The sequence below is a fragment of the Choloepus didactylus genome, chromosome 13 (assembly GCF_015220235.1).
Source record: "Choloepus didactylus isolate mChoDid1 chromosome 13, mChoDid1.pri, whole genome shotgun sequence".
Classification (NCBI taxonomy): domain Eukaryota; kingdom Metazoa; phylum Chordata; class Mammalia; order Pilosa; family Megalonychidae; genus Choloepus; species Choloepus didactylus.
In genome coordinates this window covers 5,433,674-5,440,310 of record NC_051319.1, presented here as the reverse complement: position 1 = coordinate 5,440,310, position 6,637 = coordinate 5,433,674, and the positions used below count along the sequence as shown (strand labels likewise).

General features: G+C 40.4%; 1 non-coding gene and 1 pseudogene across 1 annotated transcript; both read left to right on the top strand.

The window, feature by feature from the left end:
- Positions 1-327: 327 nt before the first annotated feature.
- On the top strand, positions 328-439 carry LOC119508610. Its single transcript, XR_005211513.1, has one exon. It is a non-coding gene; the product is annotated as a U5 spliceosomal RNA (small nuclear RNA).
- A 1,430-nt stretch (positions 440-1,869) lies between these two features.
- Positions 1,870-3,032, top strand: LOC119508202 (annotated as a pseudogene).
- Positions 3,033-6,637: the final 3,605 nt, after the last annotated feature.

Here is a 6,637-nt window from a genome sequence, read left to right as displayed (position 1 = left end):
AGAAGACAGATAGAGAATAAAATATGACTTTGGTACTAGTTAAGTTGATAGGCAAGAACTCTGGGAAGAGACAGACTTTCAACTCAGGCACAGCAGCACAGGACAGACAGACCTTTCTCAGTAGTGGCAGAATGTGCCCTTTCTGGCTTGGGAGAGCTGGAAGAAATGTGCTCTCAGCAGGCAATTTGCTCCCAAGAGTGAGGGGACTCCATCCTCCATGAGTGGAGAGAGGCCACAATGTTATGCTAGTGGGACTCCCTCCACATGAAGGAAACATTGAGCCTTGGGAAAAAGCTTTTCCTGCTTGTACAAAATACATTAGGTGTATACTCTGGTTTCTCTTCAGATCGTATAAATCTTTCGCCTTTTATTAAAGATTTCCATGGAAAGAAACAAAAAGAAAAAAAAATAATTAGGTTTATATGCTATGGGAGTACAAAGAAAGGGCACACTGAACCAGAAAGGGGAGAAAACACTCTCAAGAAGATAATTTGTACTGTGTCTTATGGGAAAACTAGGAGCTAGCCAAATGGAGCTTGGGAGGGAAAGACGCTTTCGACCAAGAGTGGCAAAATATGGCCCGCAAGTCAAATCCAGCCCATTGCCTATTTTTGTAAAGAAAGATTTATTGGAGTATAGCTAGGTTCATTCATTTATGTATTGTCTGTGGCTGCTTTTGTGCCACAGTGGCAGAATTCAGTAGTTGTGACAAAAACCATATGAACCACAAAGCCTAAAATATTTACTGTCTGGTTCTTTACAGAAAAAGTTTGCTAACCCCTGCTCTAGGCAGAGGGTAATGCATGGAGGTATCAAAGAGGACGGTGGTGTGCTGGGGATATGAGGTTGGGGACTCTAAGTGGTTTGATAATGTTGGAGCATGAAGCAGAGTTCGGATGATAGGAAGAGATGGAGATGGGTTAGAGCAGGGAACGATACTGACGTGTTCAGCATGGACAAATGTCATAGCAGCCCATGATAAGAAGCCTGGAAAAAGTGATTAAGCAGATGGATTCCTGGCTCTTTGGAACTTTACAGTCTTTTATTAAGAGCAGGGATGCAGGAGGACAGGTTAACTACATTAATTACATGCAGAAAAACGGGCAACTATTTAACAAATAGACTTTAAATGCACAAAGAATACACAAGCCAAAAGATACATATAGAAGAGGGAGCTGTGGAAGTAACATGTTTAGAAAGGGTGACATTAGTTATTTCTCTTCTAGTGACTTGTAGGAGGAGTTCAGAGGAGAGGCAAAATAGCAGCAGCTATTCAAAGCAAGTGAGAATGGTGAATTAGAAGGGAGAAGTGCTGCAAGCATAGAGATACAGTTCAGAGTTGGGGAGGGGAGACTGAATGGAGTGAACATCTAGTAGTCTCTCTGCTGGGAGAATGAACAAGAAGGGGAGATGATGGGAGAAGAGCTCTGAGCAGAAAGGGACCAGGGTCTTGGGACCAATCTTCTCTTTTTAAAATAAGATCTCTCCCTCCATCCCCAGCTGTTAGGATTAAGAAATTATTAAGGTGTGAGCAATTCCTCCCTAGCCCTAGTCATTCTGCTTCCAAGGGAGATTATTTTTACTCTTTGGCTTCTGGGGTGTTAGTTATACTGCTCAGTTTAATGGATAGAAAATGCTGAACTAGAAGGAATAGGTAATGGGAACTGAGAAGAAATAAAATTATTGGAGGTGGGGGTGTCAGAGTGACTGGAGAATACATCCAGGAAAGCATGGGAAGGAAGGGGAGAAAGAGTGCAGCCAGTTCCTTGGTTGGGGTAGGGGAAGAGATTTGGGGATTTTAAAGAGAGAAGGAGATGTGCAAGTTCTTATCTGCTGAATGAGGTTGTTTGTGAAGGCTGCATTGCAGTTCAGTTAACCTCTAGAAGGTGACTGAACCTCCAGGAACACCAGAGCAAGAAACTGATGTTCAACAATGGAGTGCAAGTTCAAAGGTCCTTTGTGGCAGACACTGCAAATGAGGCTCCTGAGGCTAAGAGAGTAAATGCAAAAGAAATTATTTTAAAAGCCCAGGTCTTAGTTGGTGGAAGAGGAAAAGGTGTCATCAATAGTGGATTGAAAGGAGGTGTTCATTTAACAAAAGACCCTAAAGTCCTGGGACAGCTGGCTAGCAGATGATTGGAGATAATCTAGCAACAAAACAAACTCCCCAAGAAGGTGTCAAACTTAACAAGGTGATGGTTGCTGAAGCCTTGGACATTTCCAGAGAAACCTACTTGGCAATTCTGATAGATTGCTCCTGCAATGACTCCGTGCCTGTGGGCCTTGACCAGAACTTATTTTTAAGGAGGAAATTGACATTTTTGGGGGATAAAGGACAGCCAACCTCAGTAGATTCAGAAAATCTAGGCTTCCTTGGGCCTTTAAAAAATCAGGCTGCAGATCAAATTAAGAAACTGTGTGATCTGTTCCTGAAAATTGATGCTACTCAAGTGGAAGTGAAACCCTTTGGTGAAACTCCAGAAGGACAAGTTGTCTGTTCTGATGGCAAGATAAACTTTGATGATAAAGCAGAATTCTGACAGAAGGACATATTTGCCATGGACGACAAATCGGAGAATGAGCCCATTGAAAATGAAGCTGCCAGATATGATCTAAAATACATAGGACTGGATGGGAACATGGCTTGCTTTGTGAATGGTGCTGAACTCACCATGGCTACCTGTGACATCATTCCCCTTAATGGTGGGAAGCCAGCCAACTTTTAGATCTTGGTGATGCTGTAAAGGAAGCTCAAGTACATCAAAGCATTCAAACTGCTCACGGCTGATCCTAGGGTTGAAGTCAACCTCATGAATATTTTTGGTGGTATTGTGAACTGTGCTATCATTACAAATGGCGTCACTAAAGTCTGCCAGGAGCTAGAACTCAAGGTGCCCATGGCGGTCTGGCTTGAAAGAACCAACGTCATGGAGGCTCAGAGTATACGCAGTAAAGGTGAAGTCCCCATCACCTTGGCCTTCAGCACAGAGGATGCAGCCAAGAAGGCTATGGCCTATGTGGCAAAGAAGTGATGCTCTCCTCCTAATCCCTTGGGGAAAGAAGTCCATTTTTCCAGAAAAAGGGATGTTTCTCTCATCACTGCGGAGAAATTGGTTTTTCCATTGGGAAAAAAGAGGGGGGAGAGTGAGCAAAAATCACTGTATGACAAATATTAAATCTATAATTTTTTTGAAGATACCTAAACCACCTAAATAATCTGACTTCATTTAAAGTCTTCATTAAAATAAGCCACATGTTCTACTTTTCTGTCATGATGAGCCTGCCCAGTAGGCTGTGTTTTGCTGATTAGGGGGGAACAATCTATGTCAACAAACAATTGAATATATATAGAATTTTAAGTCAGGACCTGGTTCATTTACAAGAATTCTGGTGGATATTTAGTCCCACATAATAATATAAAAAAATCACAGACCATAAAACATTCAAACAGCATTATATTTAACATACTTACTGGGAAAAAAGTATAGCCAAGACATTCAAACAAATAGCTGATACTACTTTTTTTTTTTTTTGCAAAACACATGTTTGGAAGACTCAAGAATATTCCAAAATATTTTTTATAATGAAAGGTCCACATCAATATCTGTGTATTTTACCATTTGCTTTAATATTGAATATACTGTTTACCTCACGCAAAAAATAAAGCCAGAAGCCTTATTTGCGACTTCGGAATAAAAGGTTCCATTTTTATGTCAAAACTGAAGGACTTCGATTCTTATGGAAATCTTTAATTAGTCATTTCAAGAAGAAACAACACTGAAGATCAAATTGTGAATGGTCAGTGTCCAGTCTCTTCTTCCTTCTCCCCTACCCTTCCACAATCTACCAGCTTGTGGTAGAAAAATAGGAAAATGTAATTGAGAATAAGTGGCTTTTTCAATAATGTCCATTTTTGTGGTGAGGAAGAATTTGAATTAACTTTTTGTTTAAATTTTGGTAAATTTTTGTCTGTGCACAAATTTGAATGAAATCCCATGTTTCGTAAGGTCTAAAAAAAAAGAAAGAAAAAGAGAGTCTTTGGGGGCTAAATGATGGAGAATGGCAGCTTGAAGGTGTTTTGTTATCAGTTATGAATTGGGTTCCATTTGATGTTTTTGGTGTTTTTCAACAGCCTTAATAAAGGTTAAGACTGTTGTCCTTTAATTCTTAGATTCTAAGCAGTTATTTCAGTTATGTGCAATTGTTAAGTGAGTGCAGAGACTAGACCATAGAAAGTCTGTGGGTTTTTGTTTGTTTGCTTGTGTTTGAGGTCATGCTGTGTTCTGATTCTCCCCTGGTGAATTCCTGTATATCTTTCAAGATAACTAAATTGGCCTACTCTTTGAAGTCTTTTGTGGCCTTTGCCCACTGTCCTCCAGAGGCACCAGTTGGACATTTCCTCCCAGCTCATGCAGGGCCCTGTGCCTGTCCTCCCCACTGCTTCTTATAACACTGTGCACTACCCGGATGATGAACTTCCAGAAGGGAGGATTTTGTCTTAGCTGTTTTCACATCCCCAGCACCTAGCACAATCCCCGGCACAGAGTAGTGCTTACATATGTCTGTTCAGTGAATGACTTTGGAGAAACCATGGGTCAAATAGTGGGTGAAGAAAGTATCTATGACAGTGAGACTGAGAATTGAGCAGGGCAAGGGAAGTCAGCAATTCTGAATAAGATAAATTATGCTGGGGCAGGAATTTATCCAGAATTCCTGCAGGACTAGCTAGAGGAGTAGAACTGGGAGAGGCAATCCAGGATAACACAGAGCTAACTGGCAAAAAAGACTGAGCTTTGAAGATCAGATAGGGCTGAGGGTTCAAGAGAGTAAGTCTTGCATGTGCAGTAGGCAATGGGACCAGAAATCAAGAACGAGAAGGGGCAACAAGATGGTTCTAGCAAGTCTAAGACAGAGAAGGAAAGGTCTGAAATCATCACTGTTTTCCAGTCTCTTTTGTATATTCCTTTTTGTTTGTGGGCAGGTGGGGGCTTACCAATGTGTGCTGGAAGGCAGACAGTAATAAGAAGCATAGACAAGCTCCCTTTGCTTCCTGTGATGGCAGAGGCAGAGGATGTGTATATCTGGATAGTTCCCACAAGGAAGTGGTAATGGTCTAAGTGAGAGCTGGGGGGACCATCAGCATTTTTATGACTGTCAAGTCATCACACTGGCTACCTGATTGCTTGTGAGTGGTCTTCCTTGATGCTGTGGGAAGAGGTGGAGTGAGGGTGAAGATCCTTATTTTTTTTAGGACAGAAAGTCCTTTTTTTCTTAGCATCTTAAAGTAGGAAATGTTGGAACTGTCACCATCCTTTAGGAAAGGATGTATGACCCATTTATTATATTTGTTTACATGCATTTACAATTAGGGGTCACTGAATAATGATTTTTAAAATTAGTGTGAATTTATTTTTAAGGTCAGAGGCATTCCATTTACTTATTCTTCACAGCAGTCAATGAAAAAATGAGACTGTTGTGACAAACATAAAAATTTGGTATATCATGTATTTGAGAGCATATTTATCTATTTATTTATTTATCACAGCAACATTTATTGATTCTTAACCATATTCCAGACTACCTTATCACTTCCCAGTATAGCCCAAGTGCCTCTCTTCTCTGTCAGGAATGAGTTTTTTGGGAGGCATGAGTATAACATCACCACTAAATATGGTTAATTTTTCTTCCTAAATATTTGCTGATTTTTTTAATTTTCAGTTTTTCTGAACAGCTTTATTGAAGTACAAATTGATATATAATAAACTGCACACATTTGAAGGGTACAATTTGATGTATTTTGACAGGTATACACCTGCAAAACCGTCACCACATTCAAGGTGGTTTTTTCGGTTTGCTAAAGCTGCCAGAATGCAGTATACCAGAAATGGGTTGGCTTTTACAATGGGGATTTATTAGTTTACAAATTTACAGCTCTAAGGCCATGAAAATGTCCAAATTAAGGCACCAAGAGGAAGATACCTTCTCTGAGGAACGGCTGCTGGCATCTGGGGTTGCTCTGTCACGTGGGAAGGCACGTGGCTGGCATCTGCTGGTCCTTCTCTCCTGGGTTCCACTGCTTCTCTGGGTGTTCTTCTCTTTGAGTGTCTGTGGGTTCTCTCTTAGCATCTCTGGAGCATTTTCTCTCTAAGCTCTCTCTCTCAGTGTTTCTGCCTTTTATTCTCTCATACAGGGTTCTAGTAAAGGATTAAGACCCACCTTGAATTGAGTGGGTCACATGTCAATTGAAATAACCTAACCAAATGGTCCCATCCACTATAGGTCTGTAACCACAAAAATGGATTAAAAGAACGTGGTCTTTTAAAACCTAACAGCTCCAAACTACCACAATAGTGATCCATCACTCCCCAAAGTTTTCTCACATCCTTTTGTAATCCCTCCCTTCCACTTATTGATGTTCCCTCCCCTCCTCAGTGTCCCCAGGCAACTACTGATCTGTTTTCTATGACTATAGATTAGTTAGCATTTTCTAGAATTCTATGTATTTTTTTTTAAGGTCTGGCTTTTTTTACTCAGTAATTATTTGATATCCATGTTTTTGCATGTATCGATAGTTCATTCATTTTTACTGTTGAGTAGTAGTACATTGTACCACAAATTGTTTATTTATCTATTGATG